Source organism: Hypomesus nipponensis, chromosome 27 (genome assembly GCF_054491055.1).
Source record: "Hypomesus nipponensis isolate SF chromosome 27, ASM5449105v1, whole genome shotgun sequence".
Lineage (NCBI taxonomy): Eukaryota > Metazoa > Chordata > Actinopteri > Osmeriformes > Osmeridae > Hypomesus > Hypomesus nipponensis.
Window position 1 is genome coordinate 9,597,422 of NC_140387.1, and position 22,677 is coordinate 9,620,098.

A 22,677-nucleotide genomic window follows, 5' to 3' on the forward strand; every position below is an offset into this window, starting at 1 on the left:
GTACAGAAGCAAATTCCAAATTGAGCAGAAGTACGTAGGAGGGCAGAGCCCTGGTAAGTCTGCATTATGGAAGATTTTGGTTAACAAAATAACTATTAAAATTTCTTTGCCTGGCGAGAACAACGACGGTGCTGTTCATGTTAACAGTTTGTTTCATCCAATACAAATTTGTTGGAAATCATACTCATCACGAAGAATAAAAGCAACATATGTGATGAGTTCCATCTAGAACAGCCCATATTTAGCCCTATAGCCTATTTCTAAAAAACAAGTGAAAGGAATACAATACAGTGATAGAATACATTTCCGTTAAGTTTGCATCATGCCTCTGATTCTTATCGGACTTGTACCCCATTCTGCCCATAGATTCTGCAACTGCAATGCCTTAGTTCACACGCTCGTAACCATATAATCTATGCTCGCGACTGGTTTTCACAAAGTATGACATTTACAGCTAGTTGCAAGCGTGCACAAGGTCTCGGAGGTAGGGAAAAAAAGAGCCACTGTTTAAAGCTAGACCGGAAGATACGGAAGTGGAAAGATGGCCGCGTCCAGTCTCGCGCTCTCGCTTGCCTCACAGAGCACTTTTCATAGAAATGAATGGGGACACCATCTTGGAAGACTAAAGTAGCTTACTCTAGTTATATTAACTCTATGGTTTAGTGGAGATGAGAACTTATCTTTATGATACATCTTCAGTTCAGTACAAAAACATCAATAAAGTGGCAGCTGGCTAGAGGGAGATTGCCAGGGAGCTAGAAGTTTCTGGTAACATATTTATTTTTTGTGTTTTCTATCAAGATGCTCAGCGTAGCTTGCTAGTTTGTGTATGGTGCTGTACAGTGTTGTAGCTAGCTAGTACCATGTTGATATCTAGCTATACCCACGATACTGTTGTCGATATAAACTGTAAGGTAAAGCTCACTTGCTAGCGTAACAATGCTAGCGTAACAAATGTATATATAATACAACAGAATAAACGTATGTAGCTAGAAAGTTCACTAGTGAGTGTTTGTCAAAGTGTTGTGCAATTAGGTAAGGCAAAAAGGCACCAAAACAACTCAAATTTCTCAAGAGACAGACATAGGGATACGATTTAATTCATATATATATAACAATTAAATAACAATCAATAACTAGAGAGGGTACAATTCTGGGGAAATTGTAGGGTGTGCTTGCTTGCTTCAGTTGCAGGTGGGTCAGTGATATTACAAGCATTTAGCCTACTCATATTGCATAATTCAGTAAGAACACCCTTTGAAACAAGGAACCCCCTTTGAAACAAGCTACTGTTACGGTGCGTGTCGACTACAGCGGAGCGGAGCAGCGCGGAGCGTCGGCTTCCAATCCATTTTCAATGAAACCGGGCGTTGACTGGTGTAGGGCATTGTGGGAAGGCGAGAGGGGCGTTGATGCTCGCGTAGGGTTTGGTGGGAAGGCGAGCGGGGTGTCCAAATTTGGATTTTCTCAACTTTGTGTAAATGAGGAGCGTGAAAACGCTCTAGCATTAGCCAATCGGGTTGGTTTCTTGTTTCTTGTAACGTAGCAACTGTTTGTCATGGTAAACATTTCGAGGTTTGACAATTTGAAGATGGAAGAGCAACTCATTGTATGTGTGTCTACACACTCAGTCTTGTTTTATACTCCTCTGTACGATTAAAGAGACAACAAATGTATACCTGGTGCAGGGTTGCCGAGGTTGTCAGTGTCCCTGGTGTGTTAAATTCAGTCTTGTCACTTTAGCTAACTACAGTTCGCAACCTAGCTCTAATGTTCTTGTGCTAGCTGCATACTGTACTAGTCTAGCTACAGTAGTCTAGTTTACCCGGCACACGATTGACATTCAACGTTGAAATGCTGCTTGGCAGTCACTCGCTAGCAATACAGTAAATGTGTAGTGGCCATAACCGAGCGAATGTTACTGAAGTGCTGTACAGTGCTGTACCCATAGCCTAGTTGACAAGATCATGCAACCTCTCGTCAGCGTATCTGATTCCTTGCGTCATGCAGTGAAAAAGCTGTATTTTGATCAGGACAGGAGCACCTATATTTATATCAATAATGATCGATATTGTAAGTACATGAACCCAAGTCTGCACACTTGTCCATTACACCGTTTTACATAAACTACAACAGTGACCTTAGAGAACTACAACTCTGTATCACTTCTCTGTATCTAACACGCCCCCGAGCATGGAGCACTGTGGGAAGGCAAGCGGTGCAGAGCGTTAAAAAACGCTGTAGTGGACACGCGTCACTGGTAGTGTTTCAGATGGAATTACGATTCAAATAGTACCGTCTGCTAACTGAAAAAAAAACACATGGCTAATTCAAACGCAGTTTGCTAGAGGCAAGCTAGCTGCCGTTGCTATCCACACTCCACTGATTGTTTGAAAGCGCAGGAAATTAGAATGTTTCTTTTGTAAGGGATAATTAAGCAATAAGCCCCAAGAGGCTGTGGTTTGCGCTGATTTTAGAACATGTAATGGGAGTTGTTAGGCACGACGCGAAGCAGAGTTTTTGCCAGTTTTGTTTTGCCATGAAGGGGTTTATTTCCCCGATAATGACCGGCATTCTATACATTATCCCGCTTATTACACGGCTACTTGCCAACTAAAATAACTTAACACAGTGTGTCTTTTTACAATGTATTTGCAGTGTTCGACATAAGCCATGGCCCGATGGCCCGGGGCCAGTTAAAAGTAACGTTGGGACAGTTAAATAGCAACTCACTGGCCCGATCGGGACACTGCAAATTATTGATTGAAAAAAAAAAAAAAATGCATTTTAAAAATTAACATCCTTCATATGTTTTGCTATCTGCTAAATGCATAAATAACTTTGCAGCTCGTGGGGCGCACATTTGGCAAATCAAGAGTTGAGTGAGTGACGAGTGATTGTCAAATTTAAATTCTCTAATCTCTACATTTTTTAAGAACTGGCGCGAGACAAAAGTGAAGATGAAAGCAAAGTAGAGCTGAGTTCAAACGGAAGCAACTTTTTTTATGGAGCTAAGATGCACTGTGTTGTCTGTCGTATGTTCCCGTCTAAAGCAGACAAAAGTGGATATTTTTTACACAGGCACCGACAATTTTCAAAAACAATCCCTGACCAGCCATGCTAGCAGGCAGCACCTGGTTTGCGTGACAGTTAAGCGGATGGTTGACTATCTTCCAGGCCGTTGACCATGCTGGTTAGGAATTCAAATGCAGATGCCCATCGTGTTATTGCACGATTTATAACAACGGCTTATCACGTAATTAAGACGGACAGACGTTCGCCTTGTTCCCCGGGCTATTGAACTGCAGCAGAAGAATGGTGTCGACTTGGGTACTTAGTATCATACTGATGAAATGCAATGGAAGCTTTTATAAATTAGCATTGAGGGACCAGAGGTTTCAGTTTCAGCCAGACAGTCGTGCAGAGATGGCTGTCAGCAGGGAAGAGAGCACGTAATTTTTGAGGTTAGAAGTCAATTGTTTTGCTGACTATTACCTTATTATTTTTTATCACTAGAAATGTGATTTCATTTTTGTTCTTTTTATATCCAGGATGTGTTTAATAAATGGTTAAATATATTAACAGAATAACATAACTTATAAGTCTTTGGTTTTGTTGTAACAATGATAAATTACAACTTTTGGAGGGGGGGCCAGTAAGTTTCATACCCACTGGCCCGTGGGGCCAATCGCAATTTTTTTTTAATGTTGAACCCTGATTTGTTACCATTCGTATTGTTGATCAGCAGAGAAATAGAATAGTTCACTTCCCTTGACAGCGGTCAAATATGCATAGCAACGGTCAAATATGAGAAAAATGTTCACCGCAGAACGTTGGGTAGCCCCATTCAAGTGAATGGAGCATTCTACGGCATTAAGAACAGCCGTGTAATGAGACATAAAGTTTAGCCATAGCTGTGGCATTGAAGACATTACTGTAGCCTCCTACACTGCCAGTGGGCGAGTCGAGTCTGTGACTCTGTGGCTAACGTCAAAACAAGACGCAGTCTCACTCAAATTCCAAGTTTTACACAAATAACAAATTATGCTGACCCGCTGGCTGTCTTCGCAATCGCTATATCTTTAAAACACTGCTGTCCATTTAGATGTAGAATTGACCCTGGTACGAAATTAAGAAAATACTCACCAGACGCAGATCGACACGTGACTGAGTGTCAACACTGTTGACTTGTTGCTGCCGCAATCGTCAAAGGAGGCTGACAGGCTCTTATGTAGCAAACAAATCAAAGTTTTTACAGCAACCTATATTAAAATCTCACCACCTGGCTGTTTTCACAATAGTCATATCGTCATAACATTTCACTCTTTCTGTTTTTTCGTGTAAAATTGAACTATAAAATTAGCTACTACTATGACGCGTTCTAGCATGGCTGCCGCCTAAAAGAATAGGCGGTCTCACGGGCGACCTGCACTCGCTCAAATTTCAAAGACTGTCACGACCTAAATCAAAAATCCGAGATTGCAGTTCCACTCAAAATCGCAAAGCCAAATGGTTCCGATTTTTTGGGGGTGGTATTTTTCACTCGTAATCCAAGCTCCATTTTGCAAGATAGAAAGTCACGTTGAATCCATGCGTCGTTTCTAACGTGTGTTGACGTGGTGACGTAGCAAGCACAGGTTACCCTTTGTCGACAGAAGGCACTTTGTCTGTGCAACGGAACGTAAATCCAAATACAAGCAACTCAATCGCTACCAAGACGAAACGTTTGACACCTACGTTGTCCATGTAGTACAAATATTGACAAAGTTTTAGGGGGGCAAAAAGAATAATAACTAGAAAAGGCTGTTCCTGCGGAACAGCAGTGAGAATGCTGAAAACCTGAATGGGATAGCTGACCATGCTAAAAAAGCTGATTTTTTTTTTCAGAAAGTTATAAGCTGAAGCTTCAAAGCGACCGAAAGGTATTTTAAATAGGGGCTGGAGCTGGACAAAGGCATAAAGCTACAGAAAAGAGAAGAAAAATGCTAAACAAAGTGAAAAAATAATTAAAAAAAGAGAAACAATGCAAAAATATTTTAACATTTAGCAAAAAAATATTTGCTGGAGTTTCAAAAGGTCTGAAATGTATGTTAGAAAGGACCTGCAGCAAGATGAAGGCAGAAAAGTACAGAAAAGAGGGAAAAAATGCAAAAGTACTGGCAGTTGGAAGATACTGTTGTGAAATGTATTTTTGAAAGGACCTGGAGCAAGATGAAGGCAGAAAATCGAAAAAAAAGAAGAAAAATGCAAAACAAAAAGGGGAACATTTCAGAGAGACGAGTTGAAGGAAAATGTGAAAATTGAGCAGAAAACCAGTTGCTCAAGTCTAGGTTGAACGAATTTGAAGGTAAGAGGACAACACTGGAATGACTGGAACTTGCTGGAAAAATGTAGCAACCGCTGGTCATTGGCAACAGACTGGCAACATTTCTAACCTAGAATCTCAAAACGGACGAGAAACTCATCATGTGTACCTGCACACCCACCCAGCTAACACATGACGTTGCGGCAACGTTGCCAGTAAGTGCTCAGTTGGTAACCCGCAACGTTACCTTCTGGCAACGTCGTAGCAACATTATAAAGGGAATGTTGCCAGTTGGTCCCATGGACAACGTTGCCATGACGTCGTACCTTGGTCGGCTAGTTACGTATTTTTTTGGTCCCATGGACGACGTTGCCGCGACATCGTACCTTGGTTGGCTGGTTACGTTATTTTTTGACCTGTGGGCAACGTTGCCGCGACGTCGTACCTTGGTCGGATGGTAACGTCATTTTTAGGTCCGTGGGCAATGTTGCCGCTACGTCGTACCTTGGTTGGTTGGTTGGTTACATTATTTTTTGGTCCCATGGACAACGTTGCCGCGACGTCGTACCTTGGTTCGCTGGTAACGTGATTATTAGGTCCGTGGACAACGTTGCCGCGACGTCGTACCTTGGTCGGCCGGTTACGTTATTTTATGGTCCCATGGACAACGTTGCCGCGACGTCGTACCTTGGTCGGCTGGTTACGTTAATTTTGGTCCCGTGGACAACGTTGCCGCGACGTCGTACCTTGGTCGGTTGGATACATTCATTTTGGTACCATGGGTTAAGTTTCCGTTAAGTCGCTCTTTGGTCGCAATATTAAATGTTGCACCCAGCACGTATAAATGTAGACAATGTATGTAATTCACGTGCAGCTCAGCCCCAGCATGGTCATCAATTTTCTCATATGCAGGAACATAGCGTTAATAAATAAAAGACTGAATTTGGAATATACTTCTTATATTCTTAGCCTGAGGCCTATATTAAAATATAAGTATTTCATTCTTTACATGTATAAAAGCAATCAATGTGTGATGTGTAACATATTAAGCAAACATTCTTTGTCCAGCACTCTAAAGCTGTATGACACACAATGCAAATTTGAGCTGCAATAATTTTGTAATACAAAATTGTTCAATGTGACCAAATGGCAGGCGATTCTTAAGTTTTATTTCCAAAGACAAGTCATCACAGAATATTACAATTCTTCCTCAACAAACCGAGCTACCCCTCACGGTGCGTTCACACTGCAGCGGGGCGGGCAGAGCGGGGCGTCGGCTTCCCATTCATTTTCAATGAAACCAGGGGTTGACGCCCGCGTAGGGCATTGTGGGAAGGCGAGCGGGGCAGCGACGCTCGCGTAGGGCATGTGGGAAGGCGAGCGGGGCGGCGAAAGTTGGATTTTCTCAACTTTATGTAAATGAGGAGCGTGAAAACGCCAGCGATGGCCAATCGGGTTGGTTTCTTGTTTCTTGTAACGTAGCAGCTGTTGCTCATGGTAAACATTTCTAGGTTTGACAATTTCAAGATGGAAGAGCAACTCATCGTATGTGTGTCTTCATACTCAGTATTGTATGATACGTCTTTGTTCAATTACAGAGACGTAAACAAAAAAAATTATGCCTGGCGCAGGGTTGCTGAGGTTGTCGGCGTCCTTGGTGTGTTGTATTTTGTACTTTAATTCAGTTTCTTCACATTAAGTAACTTTCTTCTGTGCTAGCTGCATTGTCTAGCTAGCTCACCTGGCACACGATTGACATTCAACGCTGAAATGCTGGCTGGCAGCCACTCGCTATCCATACAGTGAATGTGTAGAGGCAAGTCATAATCTAGCGAATGATTTGCACAGATTTCGAGTAATATAATAAAAGGTTACACATCCAGCCGGAAAAAGACCCGTTACATAGAGTGCGGGTGGCATTTAATCTTTCACTCGGCCTAAAAAAAGTGTGGAAAAAGATAACCTATTGTGTGCTGAAGATAAGATCATGTCTGATCTAGAAAGCGTGTCGGATTCTTGCTTAATGTGTGTAAAAGTTGTATTTTGTCTGCACATTTGCCATGACATTATAGAACTACAACAGTGATTTAAGAGAACTACAGCTCTGAATGAATCTGTGTGGCACGCCCCCGAGCTTGGTGCACTGTGGGAAGGCCGGCGGTGCTGAGCGGTAAAAAAAAGTCTGCAGTGTGAACGCACTGTCAGTCTGCTCTGAGCAACAACTTTGCGCATGCCCATTTCAACGCATCTCTGAAACTGGGATTTCATATAAGAGTTTGCAGGGATTCAAATGTCTTGAACTCATGGATTTCAACTGGAAATTAGCTACTTCAAAGGTGATATATATAAACATATTTTCTGAAATTGGATGGAACATGCTATTACGTATAAGTTTGAAATTTAGGCTATTAAGCCTGGTTATCTGTTTCAGATTAACATTGTTTACGTTATGATTTCGCTAGCTACTAGCTAGTAGTAACGCTAGTATAATTTACTGTAGAGTTAAGGCTAAACCCTCCAGAAAGTTAAATACTGAAAATACATACAAAGTTTAGCGTCTCACAAATCAACCACAAAAGAATCAGTGAAAATAAGAAACGTTCAGAACTGTTAGAAATCACCTTGTCCGAAAATAGTTTATTTAGCCTTAAATTTTCAGACTGTGGACTTAGCTCGTGGCTGATCACGTTTTGATCAGTCGGTCATGGCATGCACAGCAATATGGCGTCTATAAAAGTATCATGTCACTAATTCTTCCAATTTGTACGTGACATCTGTCTTTGGATAAGTTTATTCGTTTTAACCTTAAGATGCGTGAGTTTTAAATATTTCCGACGTCTCCACAAGTTTTTTTCCAAAACGGCAGCTAGGTAGCTTTAATTAGCTCCCGTTACCTAGCAACCTTGCATAATACTCGCAGCAATGCTCCTACCTGCTAGTGTTACTTATTAGCCTACTAATTGTACATTTTGAAGCCATACTATAGCGTTTGTCACATTGGTTGTCTATCGGAAAATAGTCGGTTGTAATGTTCAGAATCACACATATGCGACGCTACGCTGTGGGGCCCTGCTTTCAAACGATCACACATGTGCGATGCTGATCCTTTTATTTTTAAATCAAAATGCTAATACTATGTACTTAAACTACATTCCACTTTCATTTCTGTACAGAGTATCCTACCACCGTCACACGGCCTAGCACTGTGTCCCTGGGAAATTATGGTAAAGTAATGATTGACCGTTTTTAACAGTGACAATAATTGTATGAACCATGGCAACCCTAAAGGCTATGTTTTGAAGCAAAAGCATGACTGAAAACATTTGCCTCACCAGACCCCTAGGTGTCAACTCTGGTCTGGTGGAGGAGAACCCATATGGGGTCCAGGAAAACAGCTGGCAGCCAGGCAAGTGCAAATATAAGACACTCAAAGCTTCTCAATAGCATTGCCAACTCATTGTAAGGCATACTTAAGTTGTTCTGATCGTGGCTGGAGGATACATATTTGTCAAAACAACAAATGTTGTCTTACTAATGCTTTGTATACAACCATTCAAGGTAACATGTGTTATTTACATCAATGTTACAGCTAATCTAGAAGAACCACAGTGTATGCCAATCATGTCAACTCTTGCAAACTTGTTTTACTTGTCTTTACTGACAGACACATTACAGGTTATGTTCCAGAAGATGGAGACATTGGAGGAGAACCAGCGAGAGGCACTCCTATTCAGGCGACGACAGGGCAAACACGCTGAAGAGGTGCCAGTGATGGACCTACAGGTGGCCCAAACACAGGCTGAACTCCAAGACCTTGAGGAGCGCCTTAAGGTGCTGGAGTGGTAGGTGTTTTGAGATGCTGTGAACTATGGCTTACACATAGCGTTCAACGTTCAATTTGGTGCTAACAATAAGTTCATGACTTCTAATTGCAGATCCTGTGATGAAGTGGAAGACGGGACTAGGAGAGAAGGCTGTGGAGCTCCTCACAGCGTAGACACTCAAACACGCCCCGGCAGCCCATTCAAAACAAGCCAGGTGAATGAATGATGATTGCAGCTTCCCAATCCAACCTTTCACATGGCTATGTGACCAAAAACTAGAATCCCATAATATTCTTTTGATGATGTATATTATTCTAGATGTGATTTTTTATGACTTGTATAGCCCCTTTCACACGTGCAATTATGTTGATAGGACACTAACTTATTTTGAGCTTCATTGTCAGGGCTAACAGACAGGACCTGTAGCGGGGACTGGCAGAAGATGTTCATTCACTGTTTGGCACTTTGTTTGAAATAAAATGACTTTTGTTACATGGAAATGCAGCCTTGTTTATGATTAGCTTGAGTTAGGCTACACACCACACAAACATAGTCCTCCTGAAGTTGGCTATGTAGCCTATTATACAAGAACAAGTAGCATTTGGGGCAAATGAGGTCTGCATATGAACCGCCCCAATATAAGCAATAGAATTGAGAAATATAGGTTAGTAATTAACGTTGCAGTTACGTACTAGCAACGTCACAAAATTACGTTGCTAGGAGGTCGCGGTTACGGACTAGCAACGTCGGAAAACAACGCTGCGACGACGTCGCGGTTACCGACTAACAACGTCGGAAAATAAAGTTGCGACGACGTCGCGGTTACGGACTAGCAACGTCACAAAATTACGTTGCTAGGAGGTTGCGGTTACGGACTGGCAACGTCACAAAAAAACGTTGCTAAAAGGTCGCAGTTACGGACTAGCAACGTCGGAAAACAACGTTGCGACGACGTCGCGGTTACCGACTAGCAACGTCGGAAAATAACGCTGCAACGACGTCGCAGTTACGGACTGGGAACGTCAGAAAGTTACGTTGCTAGGAGGTTGCGGTTACGGACTGGCAACGTCACAAGATGACGTTGCGGCAACCTACTGGCGCCCCACAGATGCACGGTTCCGCAACATAAGGGCAACGTAACTGTGTTAGCTGGGCAGTCCTGTTCAGACATTTAATTTAAGATGACATCAAAATAATAATTCATAGTGCAGGGTTGCTGATGTTGTCGTTGTCCCTGGTGAGTTTTTTTTATAGTAAAAAAGAAGATCATGCTACATCTAACCAGCGGATAATTTCTTGCAAGTGTGTCAAAGTGGTATGTATTAACACCGTAGGCTTGAATAATAACCAAAGGCGTAAAGCTAGAGAGAGAGGATGCAATGGAAGATATCCTACATAAGTATATCTACTACTTCAAATTGAAAACGGAGCAGATGTTTAGAGTAAAGACAAGTTACTTTACATCTGTGTTCAATATCGTCAATAAAAAGTAAAGACTTTCCAGTTACAAAGCGTTTGTTCGTAGGATTAACTCCAGCTGCAGCAAACACTTAGCGTTACTGTACCCCAGCCCTGGTTTGGCTGTTCATGACGGTCAGCTATGACAGTCGCGCCTCGATTTTTGAAAATTTCTCTAAAACTTGCTAAAATAAAAACTACCTAGGTAGATTATGTACACTTTAGGCTCAATGTACATACCTTGTTTCGCCAATTTGGTCGATTGTGGAAAAAAAGTCGAACCCTTATTAACGGAGCTAGCGTGATGGAGAGCCATCACGCTAGCTCAATTATGAGAAATGTAGCTAGAATCCATACCTCAAACAAATTAACATAGACACAAAACTGTACGTCCAATCCAAAAAATACGGATATTTTCAGAGACCCAAGACTCTGCCGAAACCATTGATTTCCTTTGTGTCTGTGCGGTCAGAAAAACAACTCTTTTGGCAGTTTCCAAAACGTCACCCAATTCTGCTTTCATGGTGCGTGTCTGTTTGGTTGCCACGGTGATGGCGCAGCTGTGATCGCTAACAAGCTGGGCAGAGAGAATCACAAATTAAGCTGGAATCCACATCTCAAACAAGTTAACCTAGAAGCAAAACTGTACGTCCAAACCCAAGACTCTCCCGAAACCAGAAATGTCCTTTATATGTCTGTGCGGTCAGAAATACGACTCTACCGGCAGTTTAAAAACATGTCTCCTTTCGAATTTTACCCACCTCTCCATTGTAGTTGGTCAGAGAATTTGAAAGGCTGTTCTCGCTTCAAGGCTCAAAGCTGAAAATCTGTAAATGTGAGCTCTTTAGTAGTTACATTGGCTGAAAGAGGACAAGTTTTCCTACATTTTAAGGTATAACTTGTTTCTGTAAATTAAACTATATGAACGTCAGAGGAATTTGTTTGACAATTTAGTTGAATATCAGAAAAAGTGCCGCCAACAGTGTGCCACTCTGCTGGCTGCTCAACCATAAAAATCAAGAAGGAGCTAAATTTTTCATGTATTTAAAACGGTCACGATTCAAAATTGGCTGAATATTTGAAAAAGCTGAATCATTTGGGAATAGCTGAATGTCTTGTGAACATTTTAAAGTTTGAATGGTGTCTCTAGCTGAAAGTATGATGAACTAGTTAAGTTTGAAAGAGGAGGAAGCTTTTTAATGATTTGAAAGGATTTACCATTACTTTTAATGGGAGAATAATTTGCACAAAAACCTTAATTCTTTAAAAAGTATAAAAGTGAGAAATACCATAAGTCATAGCCAACATCTCCTGAAGGAGTTGAACGTTTTGATACCAAAATTGTAGGAATCGGTGAATGTATGCAGGACTAGTTAAAGGCCAAAAAACGGCGGAAGAACTAAGAAGTTGGAACTAGAAAAGGCTGTTCCTGCGAAACAGCAGTGAGAATGCTGAAAACCTGAATGGGGATAGATGACCATGCTAAAAAAGCTGAAAATAGTGAACATTTAGTAGAAAGTTATAAGCTGAATGTCTTGTGAACATTTTTAAGGTTGAATGGTGTCTCTATCTGAAAGTATGCTGAAGTAGTTAAGTTTGAAAGAGGAGGACTGAAAGTATGCTGAAGTAGTTAAGTTTGAAAGAGGAAGCTTTTTTAATGATTTGAAAGGATTTACCATTACTTTTAAAGGGAGAATAATTTGCACAGAAACCTTAACATTTTTTTAAGTATAAAAGGGATAAATACCAAAACACAGCACACATCTCCTGAAGGAGCTGAACGTTTTTTTTTTAAATATATATTTTAATATATATATTTAAAAATCAAGAAGGAGCTACATTTATTTGCACAAAAACCTTAATTCTTTAAAAAGTATAAAAGTGAGAAATACCAGAAGTCATAGCCATCATAACCATCTGCTAACTGAAAATATGCAGCCAAACACGTAAATAAGCTATTTAGGGGGAAACGGTCTATCCCATATAGTGCTCGTTCTATCTGTTTTGATGTGTTGTATGTAGAAGACACGAGACATGATCTTAGTTTCAGCCATGTTGTTTTATCTTCTCTCTTCCCCTCCCCGTAGCCCCCACATTACATTTAAGCTTCCGGGTGGCAATAGGTGACTCATTGGTGATGTTAGGGATGTTGGACAAAATTGTATTTGATCAGATACAATGCTACTTCTCAATGACAACTTGAAAAGCATTTACCAGCATGCTTACAGGGAGGGACACTCAACCTCCACAAGATATTGATCAACAAAATATTGTAGGAGCAGTGCTATTGGATTTTAGTGCCGCCTTTGATGTAATTGATCATAACTTGCTACTGAAAAAACTCAAGTGCTATGGCTTTACACCATCTGCCGTAACATGGATCGAAAGTTACCTAACCAATAGGACACAAAAGGTTTTCTTTAATGGAAGCCTCTCAAACCCAAGACGTTTACAATGTAGGATTCCCTTAGGGATCCTCATTAGGACCATTGGGCCTCATTCACCAATATCTTCCTAAGTTATTTCTTAAATTTGTTCTTAAGAAAGTTCCCAAGAAAAATCTGTGTGTGATTCATGAAGCGTTCTTAAACAGCAGAATTGTGCGCAGGGGTGTTCTTAGAATGATGAATCCCAATATTTCGTAAGTTGAAAGCTCGTGCCCCGTTGCTCCTATTTAGCATAGGTCAACGCCCCGTTAATTCCCATAAAAGGGCATGATATGGCAGGGCCGTGTGCACACTCAGAGAAATGTCAAAACGCCGTGGTAAAGACGGTGGAGGCCTTCCACAAAAGACACAAAAACGTAATAATAATTCTGAAGTGGAGGTACAGCTGCAAGAAGTTAGTGACAAACGACACATCATATTTACGTAATAGCGTTGGCTGTGGATACAAATCAGTAAATAAAACCGATGCATCGTATGCAATTACTCATGCAGTGAACGCTGTATCTGGAGAAGTGCGCAGAACTGATGAAGTGAAAAAATAAATGGTTTAACTTAAATCTGAATTATTAAGCACAAAAACTGACAGTTTTTTTGACTGTTACAAATATCCATGAGGTCTGCTCTTGGTAGCCTAAAGCGTTCCAACAGGTAGCCTACTCGTCGCTCTCTGCGAATAAATCGGTATGGTCAAGGAAGATGTGATCCCTCCTCAGGGAACGATCTGCAACATTTTGCAGCAGCAATAAATACGCCATTGTGTGGTGTAGTCCTAGTGTACGTAATAACCCTACTTTGGGTCTATAAATACAGTGATAAGTCACTTATTATTTGATGGCAAAGTTCCCTGTTAACATAATTGATTTGAATTGAAGGCAAAGCAAGGCTAGTTTACAGTTTTTGAATGACCCATATCAGAGTAGCTTTATAGAATGTACGGTTACTGTATTGAAAAAAAAGACAAAACATAATTGCTGCAGTAAAGGCTTCATTTGCAACACGACAAGAAATATGCAACATAGCTTCCATTTACAGTATTAACCAAGCTCTGGCCCTTCTCTGAGCGCCACCACACATTCTAACTCCTCTCCCTTGTCCCTCTCCCTTGGCCTGGTACTTGTCTTCCTCTCCCTTGTCTTGGTACTTGTCTTCCTCTCGCTTGCCCTTGGCCCACTCCTCTCCCTCGTCCTGGTACTTGTCTTCCTGTCCCTTGTCCTGGTACTTGACTTCCTCTCACTTGCCCTTGTCCCACTCCTCTCCCTCGTCCTGGTACTTGTCTTCCTCTCCCTTGTCCTGGTATTTGTCTCCCTCTCCCTTGTTCCACTCCTCTCCCTTGTCCTGGTACTTGTCTTCCTCTCCCTTGTGCAGGCATTACTGTAATCTTACTTTCTTTTGTTGCTCTATATTGTTCTTTTCCCACACCAGATCAGCCCAAAGAGGTTCTCTTTATCGTCTATACCATATGGTCATGCAATTGAAAGAACCTCAACACCTGAGTGTTTCCTAGTTGGGAATCAGCTCTGATGTACAGTATTTGCATAACTTAAGCTGTTTCTCAGTAGCAATAGAATAAAATACAGGGGATATATTTCTGTTTCAATTCACGATATAAACAGCTGTTCACTTTGACTTTAGCCAATAATTTAGGGTTTGAACATGATGTTATCTGTTTTGCTGACAGTGTGAAAGCATTGGTAAATTGGGCAGTAAAAATCGATTGTTTTAGTCTTGGTTGAGCTTGTGTGTAAAAGAAGTTCAAGCATTTAAAATTTGTGTTTACTCTATGCATTTTGTGTCAAAGCAACAATAAATGTGTTAATTGTACAGCCTACACATATGTGCTCACTGTGTTAAGAGTTTAGGAAACGTGTTATTGAAATAACTTTAATAGCGATTGTTAAATACTGTATGTATATAGGCCTAGCACAATTCATAAACAATGGAAATTCCAAGTGAAATACAAATGAGCAGAAGTGTAAGTGTAGTGTGTATTTATTAAAACAAAAAAACAAAAAAAAGTGTAAAATTATGAAAATTGTTAGTTGGAAAATGATAAAGGAGAGAAATATTCAATTTTAAATTAGAACGGACGAAAAAAGTATAACTATTTATTTTGCGCAAACATGTCAGCTCTCAATTGTGCGTAAAAGTGCTCTTGGGTGTGCGTAAATTCTGTTCTTACCTAAAGAACAAATCCCAAATAAGAAAACATTGGTGAATGCCAGAATCTTCGTGAAAACTGCGTAAGTAGGGTTTGAGAACAAATTTGTTCGTAAGAACATTTGGTGAATGAGGCCCATTGCTCTTCTCGATTTTTGCAAATGATCTCCCACTTGTCTGTAATAAAAACGGTATTTCTATGTATGCAGATGATTCAACACTATATATGTCTGCACCAACAATTAAAGAAATCACCTCAGCCCTCAACAAAGAGTTGCAGATGGTATTCAAATGGGTATCTGATAACAGACTGGGGCTGGTTGCTCAAAACACCTTTAGTTTTTTCCTTAAGTATGACACTTAAGGGTAAATGTCTCCTTAGCTAAGTGTTTTACTTAAGGGGGTTGCACAGAATCCCTTAAATGATTTCCTTAGCTAAGGTGAAACGTTAAGGGATTTACTACATTTAACGTGATTTTACAGCAGTAAAATTCGACCGTTTTCACGGTGACCACGTTGTTTGGTTGTATCTAGTGCATCACCTTCGTAGCTAGAGCTAGCTAGTAGCTAGCTTATAGACCTACGAAAAGAAGGCAAGATTATTATAGCTACTATATTTACCGCAGTAGCCGACGCATAAATAGTAGCTATTCATGTTTAGACTGCAGCACAGTAGCTTAACAGAGTGCCATAGGTGTGGGTTGGGTTAATTTATCTCCATAAACGCAGCCATGTTTTGGTAAAGCATAAGTCAGAGGTACCTTAAGTTTTCTTCCTTACTTGTTTTGCTAAGGTCTGTCGTGCAACGCTCCACAAGGGATTCCTTAAAGTATCAGACAAAGTTAAGGAGAAAACCTTAAATACTTAAGGGTGCTTTGTGCAACCGATTATATTTTAAGGAAACCTTAACTCTGTCTTTAAGGAAAATTTTAACTTAAGGTGCTTTGTGCAACTGGCCCCAGGTCCTTAACATTTTCAAGACTAAGAGCATTGGGCCTCATTCTCGAACGCAGTAAAGAAGAATTTAAGAAGGAATTTCTTCTGAATTGGATTTAGGAAAATATTTTACGTTCATGAAGGTTTTCTCATCTGGGATTTGTTCTGAACTTCAGAAGACTTTCCGAACTCGAAGTAGCAGTCGTAAATCGGCCAGAGTTGTCTCAAATGCTATTCCTTAAAAGACCACAAGGACAAAAGGAATCGCATTTAAGAAAACTCAGTGTTTGAAGTGTTAGTGAAGTTATGAGAAATCGTTGGTGATTGCGTTCAACTCTACAGACTATGGCAAGCCGTTTTATCATTTAAACGATGATTTCTTGATATCCAAAATTTGAATTCTTGATATCAAGAATTGCATTTTGGATATCAAGAATTCAATTCTGGATATCAACAATTCTAATTCTTGATATCAACAATTCATGGGTTAAATGATAAAACGGCTTGACATACTTACTAAAAAAGCTTAGAATTGTATTTTTTATGTCAATAATTCAAATTTTGGATATAAAGAATTAATTGGTTAAATGATAATACAGCTTGCCATAACAGACATTCTCGGATTTAAATAATTATAATAATTAACCTTGCTTAGTGTGCACACTGTTAGATCCAGTGGAGAACAATTCCACTGCTCATCTTACTGGTATGATCTTGTACCGATGCACCTGTGCACAGGTTGCTTTTCGCTTGGACATAACTTGCGTTCCTGTTGCTTTCCTAATTGTCGATTCTGACTGCACACGTTACTGCTGTTGCGTGCCCTTATAAGTAGCTGTTAGGGCATGTATGTATGCAAATTCAGGAGCACGAGGATGCGCTTTCAACTTAAGAAAACTCTTCCCGGGGAGCACAGCTCAGAAAACATCTGCTGCGTAGGAACACATTTTCAAGCGTTCATGAATTTGGCGAATGTCTTTTTCTTACGTTGTTTTTCCGAAGCCCTTAAGAAACATTTCAGAAGAAACTTAAGAAAATGTTTGAGAATGAGGCCCATTGTATTTGGTACAAAGCAATCATTAAGCTCTAAACCCCAGCTGAACCTGGTACTGAACATGTTGCTGTTGAGCAAGTACAGGAAACAACGCTTCTGGGTGTAACCTTAGACTGTAAACTATCATGGTCAAGACATATATCTACTGGTGCAAAAGATGGGTAGAAACATATCTGTGGTTAAAAGATGCTCTTCTTTTTTAACACCTCAGCTGACCAAACAGGTTCTGCAGACCCTGGTACTGTCACAACTAGATTATTGCTCGGTAGTCTGGTCAGGTACCACAAAAATTAACCTAGGGAAGCTTCAATGGGTACAAAACAGAGCAGCTAGGCTTGCCCTTAAGTGCACACCAAGAGCAAATGTAAATAACATGCATGACCGACTCTCCTGGTTGAAAGTTGATGAGAGGCTAAAAGCATCACTTCTGTCTTTCATTCAAAAAATGAACACATTAAAAAACCCCAACTGTTTGTTTAGGCAGCTCACGCTCAGCTGTAATGCACACACATACCCCACCAGACATGCCACCTGGGGTAACTACACAATTCCAACAATTAAAACAAACTCAAAACAACGTACAGTACTATGCAGGGCTATGGTTGTATGGAACTCCCTTCCAAATCACATCTCAAAAACCCAGAACAAAGCTTGATTCAAAAAACAAGTGAAGCAACACTTCACGGCTGTTTAAACTGGATACTAGCATGTATTACTAATTTGTATTAATCTACTCATTTATCCTTTTTTCTATTTGTCATCTGTTGTCTTTGTGTATTGATGGTTAGGTTATTTAGTCTTAAAAAAAAAAAAAAAATCTGGTGTTTGTATGTTGATCTCTTTTTTTGCTATATGTACAGAAAGCTATGCTTGAATGTACAGAAAGCTATTTCGAGTGGAACTGCGATCTTGCATTTTTGATTTAGGTCGTGACAGTCTTTGAAATTTGAGCGAGTGCAGGTCGCCCGTGAGACCGCCTCGTCTTTTAGGCGGCAGCCATACTAGAAAGCGTCATAGTATTTTTTGTAGCTAATTTTATAGTTAAATTTAACACTAAAAAACAGAAAGAGGGAAATGTTATGACGATATGACTATTGTGAAAACAGCCAGGTGGTGAGATTTTAAACAAATCGCCATCGGTAAAAGGCTGACTTACACTAAATGATGCTTCAGTAGCAACCTCGTTTTGAGCTGAAGATTTGGTTAAAGTGATTGCTGGGCCTTCAACTCAGATTTCAGGGCATCAACTTATTTCAGGTCATCAACTTTCCTTGCACGTATTGCGCTCTTGAGTGGGTAGCTGTCTTTAAATTTGAGGTGGTTGGTGTTGTGGTGCCGCTCCAGATTTCCTTTTTTGCAAAGTGCTTTTTTTTGGTGGCACAACATACACACACTTAACTTTCACCATGGTAAAAATAAACTCCTCTTCCCATTCTTAATGGAAATGGTATGTTTTAGTCTTCTTTCCTGGTGCCTTCTCCATGTTAGCTTAACGGTTAGCCTACCTCTATCGTCACCAAACGAAACGTATTGACTTTTGCGACAGTTAACTTATCCGTGCTGTTATCTCTCATTGGCCAGTTTGAATATTTTTACATAATAACAATGTTTTACAAATAAATAAATCAGTTGGATCAACAACAACAAAGAGGTGGTTGCAAAACTGAACATTAATCAGACATTATGTATTTTTTGCAGTATTCTTATTTTATTTTCGGGAGCTACCGGGACAGTCATAAGTGTCAAGACAAGCTCTTCTCCTGTCTAGCCCCCCAATGGTGGAACCAGCTCCCCACCTCCATCAGGGACACTGACTGTCTCCACACCTTCAAGAAAAGGCTCAAGACACACTTGTTCCGGGAGTACAACGGCACTTAGGAATGCTTGATTGGACCTGATGTTAGTTTCCTCCAGGATCACAATGACTCTTATTGAGAGACTTGTTGCTCTTGTAGGTTAGTTATAACAAAGTTAACTCTCTACTCGCTGTGAAATATTTTACTGTTGATTGTTCTTCTACAGGTACAGTCTTGCACTTTTTTTTTTAAACGTATTTTTTTTTTTTTTTTTTACTGTCTGGTACAGCCAATCAAAATTATCAACAAAGGAACCAAACAGGAAGTTGGGTCAAATCCCAGCAAATCTTTGAGATAAAACTCCAAATTTGGTATATCGGTTGAAGACACTACAACATGTTCCCATGTGCAAAATTAACTTAATATCTTCAGAAATTATTGAAATAAAGTAAATCTAATTTATCGCTAACGTTAAAAAAATGCTTTACATGTCCGCCGGTCAAAAAGTGATACTCTGATTCAATCACAAGTTTCAATGAACACTCTTGAGAATGTTACGGACACAAATCTGAAAAAACGTTGAATGTAAGATGAAAAGTAGATTTTTAGTGAATATTTTAAATATGCGCTTGTCTAATTTCTAGAGCTTTTTGCCCAAATCTTCTCACTCTCTCTCCTCCTCAGCGCGCGCGCTCCACATTCTCACACACTCAGCCTTACCTTGACACACGCGCAGGCTTGGCAAGATGCACACGCAACATTTCAGGAGAGTGTGGGCTGACCAAGCCCCCACTCATTCCTTGGTCTTTAGCAAAGGCCTTGTGGATTCAGATTTTGTATGCAATGGTAAAAAGTTCTCCAAATGCTGAAACATTGACAGTATAGGCCAGTGGTTCTCAACCGGGGGTACGCGTACCCCTGGGGGTACGTGAAGGCAGTCCAGGGGGTACGTGAGATTTTTAAAGATTAGCATCCATCCAAATGAGCATCCATTCAAAAATCCTTAAAAATAGTTATTATACGGCTCTTCAGAATGTTCCAAAAAGTTCTGTTGATTTGTATGGGCCATATGAAGGTTAAATGTCTGCGTTCGCAGGTCTGTAATTTCTTGATATTCATCGCTGCAAAAGGTTTATGATCGGCAATTTTTTTTTGATTGTGCTCGCATTAACTATTGATCTTCCAAACTAGCATCACATCTAACTCAGAATGTGCATGCATTAGCAGGGCAGGGCGGCTGTGGTGGCGTATACGGGGGCCAGTTCTGGTGGGCGGGTCTGGATCAAAGTCCAGGCCCTATTTTTACTCCCACGTATACGTAAACCACCTCCGTGAATGCGGGGGTCACGAGTCACTGGCACCATTAATTTAGGGGTCATGGGCCAGGGCCGGGGTGTGTAATCGGGAGAATCGGGAGAGTTCCCGGTGGGCCGCTTCACTTTTGGGCCGGTCGAGTATTTTTTGTTGTTGACATTTGTCACGTTAGTATTATCTTCTCTAAAAGTAGGCTACACACGTTCCGCATTCTGACACTTCAGCCTCTGCATGGGTTGTACCATGTTCTCCCCTCCTAAATAGATTTGGTTGGGTCCATAGCTCGTCTTTTCCAAAAGGTTTTCTCAGATAGGCAGCTACCGATTGCTGGGCCGGGGGGCCCTACCGTAACGATACATGTCAGCGAGGATGGATGGGAGCAGGGTCGGAGTGATGGCATCACTAGACAAGGTTTTACCAATTGAAAAACGTTTTTTTATTTTACATAAACTCAATTAAACAATTTTGCGCTCAAATAATGGCCAAAACATTTAGCTTGCGCGCTCTCATTACGTGTGGTAGTCCCTATCTTGCATCACATCAAACCCATACGTCCTAGGTTTGGGCTAAGGCCAGAATGTTTACAAAGTCTGGCTACGTGCCTGATTAACACTCGGATCTTAAGCAGTCTCAAATTGTATCAACATAAAAAAAATATTACGACCCCTTTCTGTAATCACTGATACCCCCAGTTAAACCAGGCTGCATACGGCCCTGTTTGGTATACAATAAAAAGTGGGCCGGTCTTGGGCCTGACACTCCCAGGCTAAAAAGTGGCCCCACTCCGGCCCTGTCGTGGGCTGAAATGTTTGAGAACCCCTGCTCTAGGTGGCACTGTTATCTCCTCTGGATATCGTTTTTCGTGATGTTTAAAATGTATTTGCTAAATGTTTTCTGGTCAAATTTGAATTGCTCTTGGCTAGTAGTGTGCATTGAATATGTGACGTCATGTTGAATGAACACTACATTTTGTATCTCCTTCTAACCTACGTGGAGTTCAGAACTCTGCTTTGCCATAAGAGCAGCAAAGATCAATATCATACCGTCTGTAAGTTCTGTCGCATTGACATTGACGTGAGTAGTAGGGGGAAAGGGGCTTTAAGCATGCCTGCAATACGCAACTACACAAGGTTAATGCTTGGTATGCCGCCCCCCCCCCCATCCTGACTGATAGGTGCACGCACCGCTGGGAAACCAGTTAGTCCCCCCCCCCCCACCGTCAACAACTTTTTGGGGTTGTCCTCCTTTTTGACCCTTTGTCCTCCTTTTTGGACCCAAGTGTCCTCCTTTTCAGGGTCATGCTTCTGGTCACCCTAGTTGTAAACAGGATAGCAGCTAATCTAGCTAGCCTAGCTGAGCTAAGGATTTCTCTTTGTACAGACAGTATTACAAGCCGTGAACCATTAGCATTATACTTGCTTCTGTGAGACGCGTTTGAAATTAGTATACTGTACATAATTGTGCGGATGGATTGTTCTATTTTTACATGTCATTGTTGATGTAATTTTAATTACTATAGTGAGTTCCAAATGTGTCCTTTGATTAAACACTGCAGCGTTTACTACACAATGATCATTTGTAGTTTGCCCTCGTTTATTCAAGGGCAACGTTTAATTAGTAAGAGAGATTCAGTGAATTGTTAGCCTGACGTTGTTATACTCATAATTCTAGTCAGAATATGAGTCTGAAAACGTTCCGTTGGGCTGTGACTACGGGGCGTGTTTCAACCGAACTCGTAAAACAAATGCCTCTTCGCTCAATTGGATAGACCTACAACTAATCAGAGCAACGTAATATGTTGTTTGTTGAAAACGAATTCAACCCAAGGGCTCCTTGGTGACGTTGTTGATTATGTTACTGTTGATCATCTGTCCATCATCGTATAAAGCCCGCCCTGGCAATTTTATGTAGTTGTTCCCAATACGAGACCCTCCAGACCCAACTTCCCGACCAAATTCTTTTGTGGGCGGGGAGAAATTGGGCTGGCAGCCATAGTGAATTGTAGCTGCAGTGCGGCCATAGACAAACAAATAGACAAGGAGGTCAAACAAACGCAGAGTGTAAAATTGAAGCTGCGCGTGTCTCTACTTTGTGTAGAAATCTGAAGTAGCATGCCAAAACATTCTTATACTTCAACTTTCTAACAGAAAGCTGTGCAGAAAGCACTCAAAAGCAGCAACAGACCTGTAGCACGCGAACTTGGGGTTGATGAAAGGCACATTCAGGAGTGGTGAAGTCAGCTACCTCGCCATATTGTATACAATATATATATATATATATATATATATATATACACCCAGTGTGCAAATTACAGGGGGGTTTGACCCCCCGATTAAGGCTCGGACCCCCCCAAAAGAGATGAAAACCACAGGTCGGGGTGGTCGGT

At 40.9% G+C, this 22,677-nt stretch overlaps 1 long non-coding RNA gene across 1 annotated transcript; it reads left to right on the top strand.

Moving 5' to 3' along the window:
* The first annotated feature begins 8,319 nt into the window (after positions 1-8,319).
* Positions 8,320-9,111, top strand: LOC146220770 (uncharacterized). Its single transcript, XR_014750958.1, has 3 exons — positions 8,320-8,529; positions 8,641-8,711; positions 8,970-9,111. It is a non-coding gene; the product is annotated as an uncharacterized LOC146220770 (long non-coding RNA).
* Positions 9,112-22,677: the final 13,566 nt, after the last annotated feature.